This window comes from Elephas maximus, chromosome 14, assembly GCF_024166365.1.
Source record: "Elephas maximus indicus isolate mEleMax1 chromosome 14, mEleMax1 primary haplotype, whole genome shotgun sequence".
NCBI classification, from domain to species: Eukaryota; Metazoa; Chordata; class Mammalia; order Proboscidea; family Elephantidae; genus Elephas; species Elephas maximus.
The window spans coordinates 91,236,922-91,261,722 of NC_064832.1; the positions used below are offsets into that span (position 1 = coordinate 91,236,922).

Here is a 24,801-nt window from a genome sequence, read left to right on the forward strand (position 1 = left end):
AAAAATAAAAAAGCTGTTATTTCCCAAGTACCTACTGTTTTTGTTTTTTTTCTGATTCTCATCAAGTGCTTAGTATCTGCCAAGCTCCATTTTAAGCAATTTACACATATTAACTCACTTTAATCCTCATGATAACCCTTTGAGATACTATTATTATCTCCATTTTGCAGCTGAGAAAACTGAGGCACAGAGATGTTACATGCGCATAGCTAGTGAGCGTTAAAGCCAGGATTTGAACCCAAGCATATCTAGAGCATATACTCTTAATCATGACATACTTTTGTCTTTTATTATTTTATTCAATCCTGAAGAAAATCCTAATAAGACAGGCTGAGAGAACTGATGCTCAAAAAGGTTAGACAATGGCCTCAAGTGAGAACAGCTATGAAGTGGCAAAGGAAGGCCTGTCTGGTGCTAAAGGCATGCTCGAAGTGGTTCATGATATAGTAAGAGCTGCCCTCCTGCCCACTCCCTGTATTGCGCTGCCCTTCTGCCGGGGCTCCAGGTAGGAAAACCGCACGTTCTGCTGCAGCTGCAGCCTGTTCCCTTCCTGGGAAAACCCTATGGGAAGTCTGAGGAGCTGGCCTGCAGGTCCTCTGCTGGATGACATCGGTTCTGAGAAAAGAGGAAGAAAACAGAGGGAGCCGAGCCCATTCTTTTCTGAATTAGGTGCGTTTGGAATTATGCGCATTCAACCTGTTCATTTGGCTAAAACAAAACAACGGCAACAACAGCAAAACCACAAAAAGACAATGTGGCCTTTTTACAAAGATACTAGACCCTAGTCTTACATTTACCCTTGAGGATAAGAATCCTTACTGATAAGAACTGAGCTATAAAATATGGATACCGTGTCTCAAGTATTTAAGAATAAAGCGATAAACATGCAGATGGGGCCATTAATGAACATTAATTGCTTTAAATTAGGTTTTATTGTGCAGTGGGTAAATTGGAAAGTACACATTTGCATTGGTAATAGAAAATTAATTTAAATGCTTCAGGAAGCAAAATATCACCTGATGTGCTAAAACCTGTTATTTGTGGTAAGCTTAAAAGGAAACTTGAAGGGCGACTGTGTACTAAAAAATAAATAAATAAAGTCAATTATGCTGGAGGCACATACATGTGTGAACATCCCCTTAGCTTTAAACCATGCGTGGCAACTACATTTGCCCAGGCCAGGAAAGGTCCCAGATGGTGACTGGCTTAATGTTACATAGTTACTGCACTGTCTGCGAACACATGCTGGTAATGTGATGGCCCACCGTAAATCTAGGAGTTATATGGGCCCTCAGGAGATAATTCGAGCCTTCCTCCTCTCTGCAGAGAGGACATGTTGTCTTGAAATTGTCCAGAACAGATTGTTTCCTTAGCCAAGTCTTGTAAGTGTTTGGAGGGAAAATGTCTTCACCCTTCTCCATGGCCCATTTCCAGCCAGGAGCCATCAGCACTCATCAATGCCCGCACTGAGGAGACCTTCCTTCATGGCTTTCTCAGTCTCTCTGTTGTTGTGTGCCCTCGGGTAGATTCCCTCTCACAGGGACTCTGTAGGACAGAGTAAAACTGCCTCATAGGGTGTAAATCTTTATAGGAGCAGATCACCAGATCTTTTCTCCTGTAGAGCAGCTGGTGGGTCCGAACCACCAGCCTCTGGGTTAGCAGCAGAACGCTTAACCATTGTGCCACCAGGGCTTAAATTCATGTATTCTTAGTTAATCTTTTGGATAGTTGGTAACCAGAGGCTATGCAAGATTTGATTATTCTTCAACTTTCCTATTCCTGAATATAATAAACATTTTTTTCTTTATTCTTTTGCTCTTTATTCTTTTAATTATGTATTCATCTCATCATTTTGTTCTGGAACCTACTCTGAAAGGGGTAAATGTTTAAAACTAGCCAAAATTCTCTAATGGTTGCATAATAAAGATCTATCCTAAGGAGCTGGTGGTGAAGTGGTTAACGTGCTTGGCTGCTTACCGAAAGATTGGCTGTTTGGTCCCACCAGTGGTTCCAAGGGAGAAAGAAGTGGCAGTCAGCTTCTGTAAAGATTTACAGCCTTGTAAGCCTTATTGGGCAGTTCTATTGTGTCCTACGGGGTCACTATGAGTCCGAATTGGCTAGATGGCAATAAGACCCAAAGGCAAAAATGACAGGAAGTTGTCATCAATGCAGAAGAAAGACCTGGTAATCTGTTTTCAAGAAGATTACAACTAAGAAAACCCTATAGAGCAGTTCTATGCTGTAACTCATGGGGTCGCAATGAGTAGGAATCGAGTCAATGACGTTGGGTTTTAGTTGTGTTGTTCTAATGACTTAACCAATTGAGCTGCTGTTCCTTGAGACTGGAAGGAGGGGAAAGTGGGCTTGTGGCGGAGGAGTGGGAATCAAGGCTGGAGTGGCACGGAATACAGATGTGGCGTTGAGGAGATAAGTGGAGGCTAGAGATTTACACTGGCATCCATCAGTTTAGAGATTATCCTTAAGGCCATAAACAAAAAAAAAAATTTTTTTTTCATGGATTGGATGAAATCAATCACCTAAGGAGTGAATGTAGAAAATGGAGAGGGAATGGAGCCTCAGGGCGCTGTGGCATTTAGAGGTCTGAGAACAGGAGAATGGATCAGCAAAGAGGACTCAGAAGATGCCAGGCCAGAAGCCAATGAGAAAAATCAGGACAGTATGGTGTCTTAGAAGCCAGATGAAGAAAACACCTTAACCAGATGGAGTGGTCAACTGTGCTTAATGCTGCTGAGAGGTCAAATAAGAAGAGATCTGTGTTGGTCTTAGCAAAGCACTTTTAGTGGCCTAATAGTCAGCAGTTTGAATCCGCCAGGTGCTCCTTGGAAACCCTATGGGGCAGTTCTACTCTGTCCTATAGGGTCGCTATGAGTTAGAATCGACTTGACAGCACTGGGTTTGGTTTTTTTTTTCAATAGGGACAAAAGTCTGTTTGAGGTGGGGTTAAGTGAGAGTGGCAGATAAAAATCAGAGGTGGTGAATATGGAGGTTCTTTTCAGGGAGTTTAATATAAAGAGGAACAGAAGAGAGGTTGCTAGCACAGGGCAATGTGAGATCAAAAGTCATTTTTTTGAATGAGATGTATTAGAGCAAGAACGTATGCAGGTGGCAATGATTCAGTAAAACAAAAACCAAACCTATTGCTGTCAAGTAGATTCCGACTCATAGTGACCCTAGAGGACAGAGTAGAACTGCCCCATAGAGTTTCCAAGAAGTGGTGGATTCGAACTGCTGATTTTTCGGTTAGCAGCCTACCTCTTAACCGCTGCACCACCAGGGCCCCAATACAGTAGAAGGGAAAAATGATGATGTCAGAGAGAAACAAACGCTAGGAAGGGAATGACGGAGTGCTCATCCTAGGTTATTGCAGAGTTCTTCTATGGTTATTGGATGGAAGACAGTATATGGCTACAGACACAAGTAGTTTTAGAGATTTGGTTCATCAGATAAAATGCTGAAGTATTCTTTTTGTATTTTCAAATCAAATTTTGTTGCAGATAATCAAATATTTTCTTAGTCCTTTGAACAATCCATTGACCCTTGGAAGAGGATCTGTTTTGCCAGATGGGTAATGAGCAATTAACAGAGATAGAAAATGTTATTCTGTTTTTCTGCCCAACAATCTTCTCTATAGCTTCTGCCTGAATGGAGGTGTCTGTTGGCAGAAATGCCTTTCTGCTCCCTTATTATCTGGGCGATTTTCCATGCTTTTGTCCCAGATGCCTTCTTCCCTCAAAGCTACCTTTTTTTTTTTTTTTTAATGATTTTGGTTTTTTTGCTGTCATTGAGAATATACACAGCAAAACATAAGCCAGTTCAGTAGTTTGTACATGTACCATTTAGTGACATCGACTAAATTCTTTGAGTTGTGTAACCATTCTCACCGTCCTTTTCTGAGTTGTTCCTTCTTCATTAACATAAATTAACGGCCCCCTTAGTTTCTTATCTGATCTTTCAAGTTGCTATTGTCAATTTGATCCCATTAGATAGTTCTTAAAAGAGCATAATGCTCAAGGCAGAAATTTTTTTACCAGTTAAGCTAACTTATTGTTTGGTTTTAAGGAAACATCGGGGATATTTTTTGTTTAAGGTTTAAAGATTATCTCAGGACAATAGTTTCAGGAGTTCATCCAAAATTCATGGCTCCAGGATGTCTGGAGTCCACGAGAATTTGAAATTCTGTTATGAATTTTCCCCCTTTCAATGAGGATTTTTCTATGGAATCTTTGATCAAAATGTTCCGTAATGGTAGCCGGGCACCATCCAGTTCTTCTGGTCTCATGGCAAAGTAGCCGATTGTTCCTGGAGGCAATTAGCCAAACGTTTCATATCCTCCTTCTATTCCCGAGTCTCGTTCTCCTTTGTTGTTCCAGGGGAATAGAGATGAATTATTGTGCTTCGGATGGCTGCTTGCATAACTCCTTATGTACAACCAAAAACCTCATGGGATTTGGTTTCTTGGTTTGGAGGTTTAGTGGCACGGTTTCATGGGACATCCCAGTTAATTGCCTAATAACATGTTTAGTGCTTCTGTTCTGCCCCCCTTGTGTCTAACTCCATAGTGCCTGTGGTCTTAAAACTACCCCTTTAACACAGTCACATCTGTCAATCTGTTACAACCCTTTTTGTCCTCTTCAGTCTCGACTGGTTCCAAGTATAGCTCTGCTACACTGATTATTATGAGATAAATGATGTCTCTAAGTTAATTGCTAGAAATTAGTCAAGTTCCCGTGGCTTTCCAGGAGTTCTCCAGGCCACTGCCTGGATTAAGTTCCTCAGGTTTTTCCTGCTTTCCTGTAGCATTCTCTGCAGCCAGAAGTTGTGTGGGTGCTTCTGGCGTAGCTGCCCTCCTTGGGGTCCCCCACTGATCCTCCCCTCTGGCTTCTCCTTGGCCATGCTTTCTGAAACCTTGGATCAGACCTCCAGTGACACCAAGAACACTCTACGCACTTGAGCAGGACCTTACTAAAGGCTTGGGGATAACGAAATACGCCACCAGAAAGTAACACAACTATGACTAATAGGGGCCCCCTGGGTCCAAACTTGATCGCAAGACAACATTTACCAGGCCAACTCCCTTCCTGCTTCCACACGTGGAGGGCAAGGAAAGGGGCAAGCCCACTTCAGTGTTGGGATCTATCTATCTAGGTATCATCGTAGCGAAGAATCCAGGCCTAAAAGCCATCTTCCACCCTTTTCTAAATTCTCCAGAAGCAAAATCAGAAGCAAGTCTCTTCTCCTGTATTTATTTCAAGGCTTGATCATTTCCTGCACCAGGATTTACCCTCTTCCCACATGACTGATAGTGACAATTCCTTACAACTATAGTTATGATCCCCTGCAAGGGTGTGGCCTGGATCCATGTTGCAGGTAAAACAATTACCATAACGCAATTCCCACATTATGATTTATTTAGTCTTTTAAAAAAAAATTTTTTTTTAATCAAAGTAATACCTAAAAGCAAAGTAATAGTTTTTGCTGTTTTTTGAGTTAAAGAGTATTGCATGATTTGAAATCAGCACTCGTCTGCTCCATCAGCCCCACCTGCAATATTTGCTCCCAGAAGTGCCCAGGCCCAGTGCCAGAAGTAGGTGCTATCAAATCTCTTTTCTTCTGTGATTTATATCTATGTTTCTAAATACCTTGCTTACAGCTGTTTCTTTATTTTTTCATTGTAAATAGTATGTATTGGCTTCATCATATGGAATATGATAATTTTGCCCTCTTGTACCCCATTATACACATTTCCCACCCCACCCCCAATACAGACATATTACCAAGTGGTTAAATAGTCCAGTATTTGCTTTATTATCCCTGTGTATTATTCAAAGTTGAGCCACAAAGGGATTATGTTTCCTTTCTTGTACTATATTTTGTTTTACATAGAGCTTAACATTGCTTTGTTTCTTTGCTTAGTTTCTGCACCTGTCCTTAATTCACCTCCATACTTTTCCACCAAGATCTCAAATGCCTCTCAGTATGGTCTAACATATTAGGTCATCTCTACAGGCCACTTGTTTCCTTGGCAACACCTCTCCTGTATCTCCAGCTTCAGCTGGCCTGGTTGCTCTGTAAGGCTATTTTGCAGCGGTGTCCTGAAGCTTTCCTTCAGCTTCATCCTGCAAAAGCTCTTCATTGCTCTCCTGTGCTGGGTGCTCCATTTTCTCAATCTCAAGCCTTCCTTTTTCTTGGTTTATTTATTTATTTATTTTTTAATTTTTATGAGGGAACATACTTCAGCAGCTTCCTGAGAGAGGCTGCATAGAGGAGAAATGTTCTAAGACTTGGTACAACTCAAGAAGACTTTAGTTTACCCTTGTATTTAACTGATCATTTATTTGAGTGTAGAATTCTCGACTGTAAGCCATTTCCCTTGAGAATTCCTCTATTGTCTCCTATCTTCTGGTGATTATAAGAAAAATAGGATCCAATTTTGACTCTTGATATTTTAGAGGTGTATTTGTTTCCTGTAGCTGAGTGGCTGTCTCGGTAATCAAGTGTTGCTATAACAGAAACACCACAAGTGGATGGCTTTAACAAAGAGAAGTTTATTCTCTGACAGCCTAGTAGGTTACAAGTCCAAATTCAGGGTGTCAGCTCCAGAGGAAAGCTTTCTCTCTTTGTAGGCTCTGGAAAAAAGTCCTTGTCCTCAATCTTCCCTGGTTGAAGAGCTTCTCAGGTGCAGGGACCCTGGGTCCAAAGGCTACGCTCTGCTCTTGGTGCTGCTTTCTTGGTGGTATGAGATCCCCAACTCTCTGCTTGCTTCCCTTTCTTTTTATCTCTTGAGACATAAAAGGTGTACAGGCCATGCCCCAGGGAAACTCCCTTTACATTGTATCAGGAAGGTGACCTGAGTAAGGGTGGTGATACAATCCCACCCTAATCCCCTCAACATAAAATTACAATCACAAAATTGAGGACAACCACACACGGCTTAACCAAGTTGATACATACATTTTTGGGGGGACATAATTCAATCCATGACAGTGGCTTTAAACAACAGAAATTAATTATCTCACAGTTCTGGAGGCCATAAGTCTGAAATCACCATCTATGGGCTGAAATCAAGGTGTCCGCAAGAACGTGCTTCTCCCGGAGGCTCTCAGGAAGAATCCTTTCCTCTCTGCTCCTTCGCTGCTCGCTGGCTAGCAGCTTCTGATAACTGCAGGCATTCCTGCATTTGTGGCTGCCTCACTCTGCTCTTCAGCATGGAACCTTCAAGTCTCTCTCTGCCCTTTCTTCACACCGCCTTCTCCTTTGTGTGTTAATCTCCCCCTACCTCTCTCTTAGGAGGGTACTTTTGATTGTATTTGGAATGACCCAGATAATCCAGGATAATCTCCCCCATTTCAAGAACCTTAATTGAATTACACCTGCAAAGACCCTTTTTTCCAAATAACATTTTACAGGTTCTAGGGATTAAGACCTGGAATCTTTGGGAGGCTGTTGTTGAGCCTAGTATAGGCGGTAACTAGCATTTTATTGCTGTAAACTAGTGGAGGAAACCCTGGTGGCGTAGTGGTTAAGTGCTACAGCTGCTAACCGAAGGGTGGGCAGTTTGAATCCACCAGGTGCTCTGTGGAAACTCTATGGGGCAGTTCTGCTCAGTCCTATAGGGTCTGCATGAGTTGGAGTCTACTTGGTGGCCCTGGGTTTTTGAGGCAAGCTAGTAGAGTCTTTCTCTTTTGAAATTTCACACTGCTGTGCCTTGGTGTGGGGTATTCTCAGTCATTTTACTTTGGAGACAGTTTGTAGGCAATTTCGTCTAGAAACTCATCCCTTTATTTCAGGGATGTTTTCTTTATTGTGTCTATGAACTTTCCTTCCCCTGTAGCTCCTCTGTTCTCTCTTCCAAGAATTCCTACTGGCCAGTTGTTGAGCCTGCTAGGTCTTTCTAGGTTAATGCTCAGGTTTTCTTCTCTGTCCTCTTGGGTTTTCTATTTCTTGAACTTTTTTGCCAGTTACTGGGAGATTTCCTCAACTTGTATCTTCTGACCCTCCTATTGGTATTTTAAATTTTGATATCTGATATCTCATTCTTGTTATTCCTTTTTATAGCATCCAGTTCTTTTTTCATGACTGCAATATTTTCTCTGAGGAATTTCATAATGAATTTTTTAAAGTTTTCTCTATCACATCCTTTTCTTCCCAGTTTTTTTTTGTGCGTGTGTGTGTGTGTGTGTGTGTGTGTTTATCTATCTCTTTCATGTGGAAAACTTTCCTCAAAAGTCTGAATATTTCTCCTTTGCTCATACCTAATAGCAAAGTAATAAAAACTTGTAAGGTGATCACCAGGTAAATTAGCATTTTTATTAGGCGACCTCCAGTTGCCAATTCCTCTAAGTCTTTTTTCTCATGCAAGTGGCTGTTTTTCTGAGAGACCTTCTCTAATCTCTTCCTGGGGGGTGTTAGTCAGGCTGCTAGCCTGGAGCTGAGTGAGAGAAGGGCTGGGTTCCTCATCATCCATGATTCTCAGGATTATGGGTCTTACTATTATGAGTCTCACTATCGTGCCTCTTTTCCCATGAAACGCAAATGTACTCACTGTTCTTGGGTTAACATTCCCTCTGATTCAGCCTTCCCCTTTCTTGGTTTACTCTTATTTTGATGGGGGCCTGATTCAATCTTAGCAGAAAGCAAGTATCCCTTGTTCTGCCAGAAGAGCGGTTACCAGTCTGTGAGAGACAGGAAGTAGAAGCAATACAGATGTTTAACCAGTCCTATAAGAGCTCTTGCCTTACAGGCACGTATCACCTCCAATTCCTTAGCTTTTTGGGGGTTCATCAGTGCTTGCTCACTCACTTCCTCCTAGCCCCCCATCCCCGTGTCTCCCACCCACACACTACAGACTGATATTCAAGCACTGTCTTCAAAAATTTTGTTGACATATTTTACTTGCTATTGTCTCCTCTCCTACTTTCAAAACAAAAGTCTCTGTGAGCTTGTTGTTGTTGTTAGATGCCATCGAATTGACTCCAACTCATAGGGACCATGTGTGAACAGAGTAGAACTTCTCCATAGGGTTTTCAAGGCCATGACTTCTCGGAAGCAGATTTCCAGACCTCTCTTCTGAGGCATCTCTGGGTTGGTTTGAACGGCCAAGCTTTTGGCTAGTAGTTGAGCACTTAATCACCTGCACCATCACAGTTTACTGATACTTTTATCACGTTTCTGAAGAAAGCAGAGATAAACACTTAGACTACGCTTACAATGTTTACTCTTAGTCTGAAATAGCGGCAAATGTGTCATCCAAATTATCCATTCCAGCTTTTGCTGTGCTCTGCCTAGTCTTCTGGAAACCCTGGAGGTGTAGTGGTTAAGAGCTATGGCTGCTAACCAAAAGGTCGGCAGTTTGAATCCCCCAGGCGCTCCTTGGAAACTCTACGGGGCAGTTCTACTCTGTCCTGTAGAGTCGCTACGAATTGGAATCAACTCGATGGCAGTGGGTTTGGTTTTTTTTGTTTTGGCCTAATCTTCCTCACAATAGAAAATGAAGAGAAGTTTAGGCCTACACGTCTGTGAAAGTCCAATCTCCACTCCTGTTATTTGGGAGCTAACACTTGGACAAGAATGTAAACAAACAAAAAAGTCCACACCCCCACATACAAACACATATTTCTCGAGTATCGATTACAATTTTATGATATAACCCGTTGCTGTCGAGTCAATTCTGACTCATAGTGACCCTACAGGACAGAGTAGAACTGCCCCATAGAGTTTCCAAGGAGCGCCGGTGGATGCGAACTGCCAGCCCTTTGGTTAGCAGCTGCAGCACTTAACCGCTACGCCACCAGGGTTTCCAATTTTATAACATATGGAAATTTAAATCCCTATTTAGAGAAAATCGAGAACTATATATTCTAATTTTGAAGGAGAATCATTCTATAATTTCACCCAGTTTTCAATGGTACACTTTATGTTTCATTCTGAAGAATGGACATTTAGGTTATTTCATTGAGTATTGGGCTTCCTCAAGGAAATAAGTGGGCAGAATGAAACCAAATACAAAATAATATTTACAGAAGGAAGAGGTCCCCCTAAAGGGTTCCTTTCAAATAAAGGACCGGACTCTTCCAAAGGCAAACCCACTGCTCTAGACACTGCTGCTTCCACCAATGGGAATTCCAGTTTCAAAATAATGTACGATCCAGTCCCCCCTGGACAGTCAGTTACACGAAGGTGTTTCAAGAGAAGAAAGACTGAAGCAGGAGAGATTATTGTAAAGGCTAAATGTGGACTGGAATCAGACCGAAATTCAGTCTGAAGCAACTAGAAGGACTAGCCTTTCTCTTCAATTTTCAATAATAGCCCATATGGCCTCTCCCAGTGCTGCCACTGTGTGTGTGTGTGTGTGTGTGCGCGCGTGTGCACGTGTATGCACGTGTGTGGAGGTACATGCACACATACTGTCTACTTCAGATTTTAGCTATCAATCCACTCTATCCACCAGTGCAAATACTGGAATGAGCCAGTCCAGTTGGGTAGCTCACTATCTTTGCTCAACTGAGCAGGGATGTTCATATCAATTCAGCTATTCATGCAGCTGGAGATGGGGCTCCAGGCCACCCTATGGCTCTCAGTCAGCCTATAAATGAGTTACACTCTGGTCTCTTGCTCATCTCTAGTCTAGTCAGAGTCACTTGTGTACCACAGACAGCCCAGAGCTGCTTCTAGCCTCGGTCTCTACAGTCAGAGCTGCTTGAATCAGAAGCCGACTCTGGGGGTGCAAACAGTATAACTGATATGCCCAGTGCGAATTCCTAACCCCATTACAGTTAAATTAAACAAATGTCTATTTACTGAGTTAAATGAAGCTCAGTTATTCAAGATATGAATCACTCATATCAATTGTTAAGTACTACCAGGCTCAATAAATGTCCCTGATAAATTACTTTATGATTCCTTTTTCTACCTCAAAAGACTCAGATTACTAATTTTTTTGAAGTCCTCATCTCAGGTTGTGCTAGTCTACCTCAAAAATTTTGAGGGCTAAGTCATAATTTTCTAAATTATTTATGAGTGTGTTCTGCAGAAAAGACCAAGAGAAGTTGACGAGTCTTGTGAAGTCAAAATAAATGACACCCACTGCTCCTTTTCATCTGCAAGACCCATCACTCTGTCAAAGGCGTAACTTAGATTGCTGTGATCTGGTCCTCAGAAAGTTATTTTGGTTCTTCTAGCACCTTCTTGGTTGTGGTGATCAGCAGGTTTGGTGCACAAGAAATGGGGGAAGGATCAAGGTCACAGCAAGTAGAAAAAAGTTGGCTCTGTATTTGCCTTTATTCAAATACTAACTACATTATGATAAGTGCATCAAGTACCTGGAGCTGAAGAAAGGGTCATCCTTATGGGAGATTTTCTGATTACAGAAAAAGAAAAAAATTACTTGCCACATCTATTGAATCTTAAGTTCCATTGCGCTGAGTTAAAGTATGAGAATGTATTGTTCTCTTTTGAGATTCAGAGTTTTCTGTATGATAGCAGGTTGTTTGAGTTGGTTTGCATTTTTATAGGATATGTTTTCTCTACCAAAAGAGAGGAAATAAAGTGTAAAATAAGAAATGCCATTAAAGAAGGAGATAAATGAGTCAGATATCTGTTGATTGCATCCTTGTTGGTTTTGTGCCTTACCCCTGCCCCCCTCACTTTTTGCCAGCAGATGTGCTAGCTGGTTGGGACAAAAACCTCTCTGTAAATAAGAGGCGAATAGATTGGTGTTATGAGTATTTATTGGCTTTTAAAATAATTTTTAATTTTTAAGTGTGTGTATGCACAAATGCTTGAGTATCACAGACAGATAGACAGACAGATGATAGATAGATAGACAGGCAGATAGTTGCTGTTGTTGAACAAAAGTTAAAGTGAAGAGGTTACATACCGTTTTCGTTCCCTGAACTGTATTTCTTTGTAAAGATGATTTATTTTCAGGATATTATTAGCAACTCCATGCCCGTATCACTTTGCCCTCAATTTTCCTCTATGTCTTATGACATTATGTTGTAAATATTTGATTACATCTCTTTTCCCTCCTCCAGAGTTTGAGCCACACTAAACTCAAATAAATCTTATTTCAAATTTAAGTTAATATTGTACTTGGCCAAAACTTTTATTTATTTATTGTTTCATATTGAGTTCTTTAATTCAGAGAGTTATATTTAGGACTTGGGCTTAGGAAACTATGGTAATACCCCTACTTATAACACATTATTTCAGCCTTCTGGCTAATACTTAGAGCCAGATAAAAGCAATATTTGCCTTCTCAACTCAAAAGCAGCATGAACTGGTGACAAGAATACTGAGTTCTTTGGGTTCAGATTCTGGCTCAGCTCATTAATTGAGCACCTACTAATGGCTGCACTATCCACTTCATTATGTTTATTTTTCACATCACTTTGGCTCTTTGCGCGGCTTTCAGGGCTTGAGGCTATGAGTCAGAATCAACTCTACGGCAATGGGTTTTCACAGCATGAGGATGGTCTCCACAGGGTATGTGAAGAGCAGAACTTCAAATGGATGCTTTTGTTATTTATAACAAGTTATTAAAATGTCAACCCTGAACTCACCCTAGGTGTGGAGATGATAGGAAAATTACGTGTATTTCCTGGGCTGGGCGTAGAACTAAGAAGTCACCCCTGTGGGAACCTGGGAATAATTAGTGCCAGGCTATGCTCTCTTAGTCACCACACCTTCGCTCGTCTGGCTTATGCAGCAGAGTTCTTCTGTGTTTGTTATTTCACGTCCATGCGGTGAGATAGCTCTAGGTAACAGCCTGCTTCCATATTAGTAAATAGGAACTGCATGTATCTCTGGGTTCCTAGCATCATAGTGTAAAGGTCAGAAGTGGACTGATGACTGAACTAGTCAGTTAATTAGTTGATGATGACAAACATGAATAGCTGCTTAAAAGGCTCTGAGCAGGCTTGTTTAAGGCCCACTGCAGCATCCATTAAGGGTCCCTGGTGACACGATGGTTGAAGTGCTTGACTGCTAACTGAAAGGTTGATAGTTCAAAACCACCAGCGGCTCTGCAGAAGAAAAGATGTAGCAGTTTGCTTCTGCAGAGATTTACAGCCTTGGAAACCCTGTGGGGTCACTATGAGATGGAACCAACTCGATGGCAGTGTGTCGGGCAGCACCCGTTGGAACCCCTGAATGGTGCAAAGGGTTAACACACTTTAGTTACTAACCGAAAGATTGGAGATTCAAGTCCACTCAGAAACACCTCAGGAAAAAGGCCTGGCAATCTACTTTGGAAAAATCAGGCACTGAAAGCCCTATGGAGTGCAGTTCTACTCTGAGACAGATGGGGTCGCCATGAGTCAGTGATGACTTGTGGTTGGCTGCCTGCTACACTCCTAGAAGCTGGGACCAGAGACTCCTTGCTATCCTCCCCCACAACCAGCAACTGTACGAATCCTTAATATAAAGAATTACGCAGACACATTCGTACACACGTATTTGGACACCTTTATTTACTCTATCCAGCACCCCTCTGTCAGGTTGTCGTACTGTGGTGGCTCGTGTCTTGCTGTAATGCACTTCCCTTACCAACTCACTGTCAGTATTAGGAAGGAGAAGCAGATACTTTAAACGTATAAGCACAGAGACCAGCACAAGTGATGCCAATAAACCTTATGACAAATCAGCCTTGGAAGAAGTACAACCAGAACGCTCCATAGAAGCGAGAATGGCAAGACCTCCTCTCATGGACTTTGGACACGTTACTAGGAGGGACCAGTGCTTGGAGAAGGACACCATGCTGGTAAAGTAGAGGGTCAGCAGAAGAGAGGAAGGCCTTCAAGGAGATGGATTGACACAGTGGCTGCAACAATGGGCTCAAACATAACAACGAATGTGCGGACGGTCCAGGACCAGGCAGGGTTTTGTCCTGTTGTGCATAGATAGGGTTGCTGTGAGTTGGTTCTGACTTGACAGCACTTAACAACACAGCAGTTTACTTTGTAGGGCCGCTATGAGCCAGAATTGACCGGCCAGCAATGGGTCCGGTGTTATTTTGGGTGTTTACTCTCCCTCTCCTCATCCCTTGCCACCACTCCTGCCTGCCCCACCATTTAAACCCTGGCCTGCCTTTTTTTTTTTTTTTTTTTTGCCTTAGCAAGTGCCTCGAGGTAGAGCCAAAGACAGTTTATTCTTAGTTCTTACCACTGCTCAACAATCTTTTTTGGCTTGTTTCTTTTTTGTTTTAGTATGAGGCACTCACTTGAAATGCTGCTCTTCCTTTGCTTTCTGCCCCCACAGCCACCTTCTGTCACAGAGGCCGCCCACTCGGAACTATGGCAACCATGCTGCATCCAGCAGACTGTTCTTTGCCGTTCCTTTCTTTGAGGTGGACATCATGCATTCACTCATCAAACATTTAAGAATCTGGTATTCACTGGGATCCTACAATGAGATCAAAAGGTCCAGGAGATTTGGTCCTGACCTGGAGAACATTAGAGTCTATCAGGGAAGTTTGAGTGACTTAAGAAATATGGGCATCCAAGGCCCCAAAGCCCCCCTTCTGCCTGTCTAAAAGCAGAGGTGGTAGAAACACAGGGGAAGAATATCGGTCTGTAAGGAAAGAGACCCTGAGCCCCATCCTAGCAGGGGCTTCAGGGCGGGTTTGCAGCCTGGGAAACGCCAGTGCTCATGGGTGGGGAGAATGCTGCTCTGAAATGCCCTGGATCCATCCCAGCACCTCTTTCTTAGGGACAGCAGACACAAGCAGGCTTCTGTGCAGTCCCTGTCCTCTCAGCAGTTTCTGCACCTTTTGATGACGTCCATTAATCTCATCACCTCATTACCACATAGGTCACCAGCGCACCCCCACCATCCCAAAAGACTTTGTATCTCAGAAGAACCCCTGCAGCATGGATGAAGTGTAACCTGGCAATTCTCCTGCACATTTGTAAGCTCTACGAATGAGCAAATCTGTCTTGGAAGAAGGACAGACAGAATGCTCCCCGGAAGCAAGGATGGTGAGACTTTGTCTTACATACTTTGGACATGTTACCAGGAGGGACCAGTCCCTGGAGAAGGACATCATGCTTGGTAAAGTAGAGGGTCAGCGAAAAAGAGGAAGACCCTCAATGAGATGGATTGACACAGTAGTTGCAACAATGGGCTCAAGCATAACAAGGATCACGAGGATGGTGCAGGAGCAGGCAATGTTTTGTTCTGTTGTATATAGGGTCACTATGAATTGGAACCGATTCGACGGCACCTAACAACAACAACAACATGAAATCACTGGACACCTCTGAGATGTGGTAGGGAGAGTTAGTTTAGATAAACTGTTATTATAGGCTGGTTGGTGGGGCACTCATGAACCCATGCTCTGGGGATGGACTAAGATCCTTTAGGGCACACTAAGCTGGGGGCAGAACAAAGAGGACACTTCCGTTACACAAGAACAGAGTAGGGGTGGAGACAATATGTTCGTGCAGATGAGGAATGCCATGGATTGAATTACGTCCACCCAAAATGTGTGTATCAATTTGGCTGGGCCATGGTTCCTGGTATTGTGTGACTTGTATATGTTGTAAATCCTGCCTCTATGATATTAATGGGTCGCAGTTGTGTCAGTGAGGCAGGACTCAATCTTCAAGATTGGATTGTGTCTTGAGGCAATCTCTTGAGATATAAAAGAAAGAAGCAAGCAGGGTGGGGGGGACCTCATACCACCAAGAAAGCAGTTGCAAAAGCAGAGCATGTCCTTTGGACCCGGGGTCTCTGCTCAGAGAAGCTCCTAGTCCAGGGGAAGATTGATGAGAAGGCCGACAGAGAGAGAAAGTCTTCCTCTGGAGCTGACACCCTGAATTTGGACTTTTAGCCTACTTTACTGTGGAGAAATAAATTTCCCTTTGTTAAAGCCGTCCCCTTGTGGTATTTCTGTTGCAGCAGCACTGGATGACTAAGACAGGGAGGGTTCAGCACCACCATAGTCCTAAGAGATTAAACTATAGCTTTTACTACTATCTGCATGGGCTGCCATAGGCTGACTTGTGAAGACTGATGTACTAAATACTGACCCACCATCTTAGTATAACTGCCTCCTTTCCCCGGGCATATTTTTCTTCCCATTCTAGTGATATTAGATTTCCAGGGACTCCATACATCATAAGACTCACTGCCAGAATTCCAGACATGGTGAAAAATAATAGGAAAGATTTGGGAGCATGTGGGCGTGGTAAGAAATCTTGGAGAAAGGGTGTGATGGTTTCGGAGACACGTGAACATGGTTTCAAATGCTTGCTTCACCATTAACTAGTTATACGGTTTTGAACAAGTTATTTAAGCTCTTTTAGCCTCAGTTTCAAAACCTTAGAAGTAGAGGGAAACTACATCATTAGGTTGCACCCCTCCCCCAAAAAAACACTCAAAATGTGCCCTGTAGGTAGCTACCTCCTTTGCCTGGTTGGGATAGGGAGATTTGCTTACATGAGTTTCAGATAAGGTTGGCTCTTCTAAGAATAATTATACTTGATCATATAAATTTCTAACGAGTGTTAGAAATAAAACTAGGCACCAAAATGATCACGATAAGAAGAACTTGTTAAACAGGTAGTTATGACATCTATTTTCAACCAGTCACCTTTGTCAAACCAGAAAATCAGTGTAGACTATTCTTTCTCTCTCATCCACGACTTTTCAAATGCTTGACAATACCTTCTCTCCACCCAGCTTCTTCCACCCTAGCCTCTCATGACCTCTTAGCTTCTGTCATTCTACCCCACCTCAAACCATTCTGCACTCTTCAGTTACTAGACCTATCTTTCAAGAAAGCAAAATTGCTCATATCCTCACTTGATTATACCCTTCATTGGCCTTATTGTCCGAGATTAAAATCCAAACTCCCTTGGTTGGGTATGCAAGTCCTTTTCTTAACCTTATCTCTTTTTATTATCATTCTCAATACATCCTACTGTGGACCTTGTGATTCCAATGAAATAATTTCAAATATTTTTTCTTGTCGTTGTTAGGTGCTGTTGAGTTGGTTCCAACTCACAGTGGCCCTATTTACAACAGAATGAAACACTGCCCAATCCTGTACCACCTTCACAATTGTTGCTATGTTTGAGCCCATTGTTGCACCCTCTACTTTACCAACCATGATGTTCTTCTTCAGTGACTGGTCCCTCCTGATAACATGTCCAAAGTACATGAGACAAAGTCTTGCCATCCTTACTTCTAAGGAGTATTCTGGCTGTACTTCTTCCAAGACAGAGTTGGTTGTTCTTCTGGCAGTCTATGGTCTATACAGTATTCTTCACCAACACTGTAATTCAAAGGCATAAATTCTTCTTCGATTTTCCTTATTCATTATCCAGCTTTTGCATGCATATGAGGCGATTGAAAATACCATGCCTTAGGTAGGCACACCTTACTCCTCAAAGTGACATCTTTGCTTTTGAACACTTTGAAGAGGTCTTTTGCAGCAGATTTACCCAATGCAATACATCTTTTCGTTTCTTGACTGCTGCTTCTGTGGGTGTCGATTGTGGATCCAAGCACAATGAAATCCTTGACAACTTCAGTATTTTCAATATGACATTGTTTATTGGTCCAGTTGTGAGGATTTTTGTGTTCTTTATGTTGAGATGTAATCTGTACTGAAATCACAGAATATTTTCTTAGCGGCAGAATATTTCTTCAGAGGGAATCTGAGTCAAAGCCCAATATGTAAAATGCATGAAACTGGGCTGCTGTTCTTGAGCTCTGAGGTGGACGTTTGCATCCTCAATAGTAATTACTCAATCTTTCCCACTCCCCTTTCTCCTCCACTGAGAGGTTCTCTGTAGCCCAGTTTTTAAAGCACTGTCTAAGTCTGGATATGCTGAACTTGTGACCATTTATTGAACAATCCTTGTTCCCTTATGCCTTGTCTAGAAATCCCCTTTTCTCCTTTTTTCTTCTATATCCATCTGCCTAAAGCCTTCTCATCCTTTAGTATTCAGTTCAAGTGTTCGGTTCTGACTACCTGGGCAAAATTAGTTCAATGTAATACAATTGTTTGGGTATATTCTTGTCCATCGCACAGACTGAGGTGCTGGAGGTCAAGGAAAATGTATCATTTGTCTTTGTGTCTGGCCTGTAGTGAATGCTTCATAAATCTGCTGGGAAGTAATAAAACACAAGTACCATTACGGGTTATTTTTTTACTCTGAAAGAATTAACTAGTACACTGCACTCAGTAGAGATGTTAAAGGCATTTGTCCATATGCATAAATGTATGTATTTATAAATATGTATATGACCCCTTTTATCCACCAATGCATATTGAGTTCATCGACCTTGTGTTTGTGCATAAATTTTTAGGTAGCATAAGAACATTTGAGTGCATACAATCTGCATATCGTTTAGTTTCTTGTTATATTCACCACACTCAGTAAAATCTTGCCTCCTGAAGCTTAATGTTTTATTTCTATTCTGTGTTTAGTCTCTCCTTTCTTCCTATGCAGTTATGTTTAAGGATTTTTTGGAACATGATGATTCTTTGATATATGCTAATTACCAGAGGAACTCCAGATGGAATTGGGCAAACGGAGGAGACAGGCTTTGGCTCCAGGGGCCACTGGTGGTGTAACTCCATAGATCCTGGAGGTGCATTCCTGGATTTTATACCTGGTACAGAAGAGATTTCATAATAGGAAATTGTGTTCATTAAGCCAAAGTGCTTCAGGTGAATTCATTACAGAAACCTTATTACAGGCCAATAAAGAAAGATGCACTCATATTGATATTTTAAAGTAAATGATGGATTTATTTTATTTTGACCATGATGCAACTTTGCATCAGCTGATGGGTTTTTCCCATGTCTTTTGTTGGTGCCAAGTGGAAATAATTCTAGAAAAGCATCCTATTAACATTATTAAAAATCCTTTGCACATTTTTCAGAAGCAACTCTATATTCTCCCATTCCTTTTTATAAACAGGAAACTAAATTACCTTTAGAGATTTCTACATGAGACTTTTCCCTTTTTTTATATGTAAGATCCATGAATGGAAATTATTTCATGAAGGTGTGTTTGATGCAACAGTGCCGTCATAAGAGTTGTTTGTATCACTTGTCCCAGTCTCTGCGCCTTGTATATTTAAGCATCTGCTTATCCTCCTTAATACTGATAGTGTGTTAGTAAAGACAGTGCATTAATACGTCGTTTACAGCATAGAAATGTCAAACACTGGTTCGTGCTGCTGGAGTCCAGCTATATATAACTGCACCCATGAAATCTGTCTTATCTGTGCCTCAGTTGGAAATGTCAATTAAAGAAGGAGTCCAGTCTCATTAGAAGAGCTCAGTGACAATGCCATGATAGTCACATCTGTCTGTCAAATTTTGTTTCTCCCTACATTTTGATGTTTTAATTAAACCTTGATATGCCTTGGCAGAATTTTTACTGCTGGAGACAATTCTCTGAGAGAGCCTCGTTTTTATTATATGTTCATTAAGAAGACATTGTAAGAGCAGGTATTATTTTACCATTGATTTAATGCATTCAGAATTCATAATAGACCTGTCTATATTTTGTCACTTTGTTTACGAGCAGATGGTAGCCCAAGCATTGTGGGAACAAGATGAGTTACCACCCGTACTAATAAATGTTGGTGTGTGTGGCTGTCATCTAATTGTTGTGAAACAGTCTTCATTCCTGAGGAAGTAGTCTCTTCATCATATGTTTAATTTCTCTTGGTGTTTATGGACTATTACTTGCCTGCATAAGAAAGAGACTTTACATTTTTCTGTAAGGGGAAAAATACGTTAGTAATTTTAACAGTGGAAAAACCAAAACAATTCCTAAGTTGTTTAACATAATAGAACACCATTGTTTTATTTCTCAGTTTAGAAAACTTTTGTGGTATGAAAATTACAAATCACAGAGAATCTGAAAACAATTGAAATGTGGGTGGGTGGATGAGCTGGATCAGCCGTGTTTGTTTTTAATAGAAGTAGGCATTTCTGGGCTGAATGACTTTGCATCTGTCTCTAATTGAAATGATCTTTGTATACTGAGAAATCTGGAAGGTTAAGCTCAGAACTAAGTCACTTCCTATCATCCGTTAATATTTACTTATCTAGAAACAGCTAAATGGTTGCAATTTTGGAAGAAGCAGGCTTGGATAAAAAGAAAAAAAAAAATTTTTTTTTTTTTTTTTTCTTTTTACTTCAGGCTAAATACTGGTTTCACACATAATGTGTTGCCCTAATGACGAAACTGTTTTTCTCAGGTTAAAAAATGTCCTGTATTTTCTACTATTTATGATTTCTAGGAAACTGGTTACATTTACTCTCTTTTTTCCCATCTCCCTTTTTTTATTTCAATTTTTTTTCTTAATGTAACTTTTACTGGTTTCCACATGGATGCTCCCAAAGTGGTTTGTTTTAAAATACATTTCTGTATATCCAGAGACACCACATTCAGGGGGCAATAGGGGTGTCCAATTTTCTAATGGAGACCTGGTGGCGCACTGGTTAAGAGCTCAGCTGCTAACCAAAGGGCCAGCAGTTCAAATTCACCGGCCTCTCCTTGGAAACTCTGTGGGGCAGTTCTACTCTGTCCCATAGGGTCGCTATGACTCGGAACCAGCTCGACGCCACCACCACCACCAACAACAATTCTTGAATGCTTTAGGTGACTTATATTTTGTCATTAGTATTTGATGCCATTTAAAAAATTTTGAAATGAAGACTTGACTTGGAGTCAGCAAAAGCACAGATAGGATCAAGGCTGGGAGATTTGTGTGTATAATTTTAGATGCTTCTCCAAAACTCAGGACTGAGAACGAACTGGCCAGGATGCCCATATTGGTGAGGGACATGAGGGTGGCCATTGATCCTACAAATACATTCGCTCACAAAGGCAACCTGTTGCTTGACAGAGACTCGAACTTCAAATGTCTCCTGGCTCTGAAGTGTTCCCATTGTGTTGTCATCTTTGCACTTAACATCCTTTCACGCTCTTGACACTTGAACTGACAGCCCTAACCTGTTATCACTTGGTGGTGCAGCTCTGTGACATGAAAGGCACAGCTAGTTACAATGCGCTTCACAGTGACATATGACAGCAGGAACGCCAGCAAAGACCTACGGAAGCAAGAATTCACTAGGTGCCTTTAAGAGTTGCTTGCCATGACAGTAGCCGTAGAAAAATCTGTGTGTATATGTGCGTGTGTATACATACTCAACACACATACATATTTACATAGCATTTATGATTTGACTCTTTGTCTGAATTTAGCCTGTAGCAAAGACGTTGTTGTTAGGTGTTGTCAAGTCGGTTCCGACTCATAGAGACCCTAGGTACAACAGAATGATAAAAACAATCAACGAATAAAATGAGTATTCAGCACACAGCACATAGAAGCGGCCTATTTGCCAGTGACTGGTTCTCTTAATCTGACAGTCTTCTATTTTTAATAGGTAAGTATCATTTAAATATTATCCTCTCTGCCGTGATTCCAAAACAAACTAATGAAAGTGAAAATACAGTCAGTCCCATCATTTTGGTACTGAGTAGACCAGACATTTATTATTTCACTAAAGTCAAAAGGATTTATTGGCAGATTGTTAATTTCTCTTCTAAGCTCCTTCTGGGTTTTTGTTTCAGGAGTGTAAAAGATGGAAATAGCACAATTGATTGTGGGAGGAGTATTAACTCTTAAATACCTGCCATAGGAATATGGGAGGACAACACCCATATTGTACGTTGTTGCTTTACTGAAGTTTTTGTCATAAGCACATGTTTATGGTTCTCATTAGTAATGTATCGAGTAGGTTCCGTAGGGTTAGATAATACCCAGAGAATGACCACGGCATTAATTCACTAATTAAGTTAACATAAGCTGAGCATCAACAATCTCAGGCATCATGAGGTGAGGTGTGAGACAGATACATTATGTCCATCCACCTAGGAGTATGCCTGCTTCGTGTGAGGCCACCTGGGAAAAGAAATACAGTTATACTCAAATAGATAAAATGTCACATCTTAAACACAGATCCATAATAGGGAAGAGGAAAATGACTGCATTTTATTCCTCTTTTTCCCCATTTACCCAGAGTAATGTCCCAGAATTTCCAAGGAGCTAAGAAGTGCCATCCACATTCAGGTCACGTTGCCTAGACTCCCTGCCAAATCGTAATGGCCGAAGAGTAATTCTGAGAATGATATGTTCAAAATACATTTTAGGGGCTCAGTTAATGACAGGGACAGACAAAATTGCAGGTATAAAGCATTGTGATTATATTTTAAAACTGAAAATAATTTCATTTTTGGAGTTTACAAGCTCCCTCACCTAAGTTATTACTTTCTCATTGGAAAAGTAACCCATCATTAAATTTTCATACAAGGAGGAAGGTGTTTGCTTGCAGATGTGCACAACTCATCATTACACTTTCGCATTTCCACTCATCTCCTCCAAATTGGGGTCTCACTTTCCCTACAAATATGGCTTGAAAAGCCTCCTCTTCACCTATTTATCCAAGCAAAGGATGACCTTTCAAGCCGGGGGCGGAGGGGTGGGGAACTGTTGCATGTGAAAAAACATTGATGTGAAGACCAGATTGAGATTTAGCCCAGAGCCATGTTTTTATTCCCTTTTAATAATTATAGTTTATTACCTGTGTAGGTAGTGCTGAAATAGCGCTTAGCTCAGCTCAAAGGCCAAAGCCATCTAAAAAATGTCTTGAATTATTATTGTAGTTTTCTATTGAATGCAAGGTAGCTGAACCCATTCAGTGGCTTTAATGTTCTGTCTTGTATTGGCCATGCACATCCAAGAAGGATTAATAGTCATTTTCTTGTTGGTGTTATAATTTAGTGCATCTAATAACTTCCGTTCATAAGATACTGAAGGCACAAGACAGCTCCTTCCCTCAGGAAGCTCATGACCTGTGCAACCAAATAATAAAGTAGAAAAGGCTGGTTGAGAAAGTAAGCATGCTTACAGTCAAAAACAGTTATAATTCCATAAGTAAGTTCCAGGTCTCTCCTCATTGTCTCTATATAAAATTATAGTAATGGAGCTTAATTTTTTCCATTGTGGAAACTGACTTAGAAAAGAGCTATGTAACACTCATGTTGAGGGTTGGGACACACATGCCATAGATACATTTTATTAGGCATCTATTGTCTATTTTTTTTTATACAGGATGTTTTGTTTTCATGATATCCCCCATGTGATATTCAGATATATTAAAATGTGGGTTTGGGTATTTAATAGTCACTGGCGATAAAAGTACAATTTAATTTGTGCATGCTTGTTGTTCTCTTTCCTCCAGGCCCTCTTTTCTCCTTTTTGTTAAAGAAACACTGAACAAATTACCAAATATATACTGAAACAACCAGAAGAACCTTATTTTTTTTCCCACAAATCTGAAGGTAAAATGTTCATTTTGTGTTTCAGTAGAACAAATACACAAAATAATGCAGTGAAAAAATAATACACGCAGTGAGAAAAATTCATAGCCTCTACCCCCAGATAATAAATTGTTTTTAATCCACAATAGAATATTTGTGTGGTTTCAAAGCAGGGTATTAAAAAGTTTTCTTGGGGAAGAAATATCTGAGTTTGGGTTTTTTTTGTGCTGTAACACATGGTGTTTTCTTTTTCTGTGATTTGGTCACAGTTGGCTGAAAGTCAATTACTTTGAATTTGGGCAACTTATGTTGGTGACACTTTGAGACAGAGTGAATTTAAAGAATGACTAGAGTATGCACAGTGTCTCTTTACACATGCTCGCAAAGGAGCTCACTTGGTATTTTAGATTTGCAAAGAATGAAGGACAGAAATGATTATATATTTCCAACTCACATATCAGCCAATCTCTGAAAAACCTGAAACACCTTCTGACTTTAAAATGATCCGGCAGTGTGCATGTCAATCCAAGAGGAGGTTCACACTGTGGGCTAGGTATATCTAGACATTATCAAGCATAGGCCTGGGTGTGGTGGTTGGTGGCATTAGGAATAGAGTAGTAAAAGGTAAGGGGAATTGTCAAGGATTGAGACCTTCTGCCCTTCTGTTGCTGTTGTTATGTGCTGTCAAGTCGATTCCGACTCATGGCGACCCTTAGGATGGAGTAGAACTGCCCCATAGAGTTTCCAAGGCTGTAAATCTTTACAGGAAAAGGTCACCTTTTGGTTAGCAGCCAAGTGCTTAATCATTGCACCACAAGGGCTCCTTCTGTCCTTCTATCCATTGCTTCCCATTGCAGTTGAGTCAGTTCTGACTGATAGCAACTCTGTAGGACAGAAAACTGCCCTATACGGTTTCCAAGGAGCAGCTGGTGGATTCAAACTGCCAACCTTTTGGTTAGCAGCCAATCTCTTAACCACTGCACCACCAGGGCTCCTCTGTCCTTCTAGGCACCTGAAAAATACCGTACATGTAGGGAAAAAAAAAGGCAGTGAAGCACAATGAGGGTGCAATTTCTTACTAAATATTGACTAAAAAAAAGAATAATATAGTCAAGCATGGCTTCACCTTAAATCACATCATTTGGATAACGTGTCTACGAAAGGAACTGACTAGCTCGGGCTCCGGCTTTGTCAACCAAAGCCTTTCCCTGGTGGTACTAAGGTAGGCAGTGGGAGTTGAGCTAGATGCTGTGCTTTCAGGGTTTTTAAGTGCATTTCTGTTTGTGTGTGTGTGTGTGCGCGCACATGTGTGCGCGTGTGTGTGTGCATGTGTGTGCGTGTATGCATGTGTGTGTGTGTGCATGCATGTATGCGTGTGTGTGGTGTGTATCTGTGTGCCCACGTGTGTGTGTGTGTGTGTGTGTGA

General features: G+C 41.2%; 1 protein-coding gene across 1 annotated transcript in view; it reads left to right on the forward strand.

The window, feature by feature from the left end:
* The window catches only part of HS6ST3 (heparan sulfate 6-O-sulfotransferase 3), an 858,544-nt gene that overhangs the window by 652,738 nt on the left and 181,005 nt on the right, over positions 1 to 24,801 (forward strand). The gene's annotated exons all lie outside the window — the stretch shown is intronic.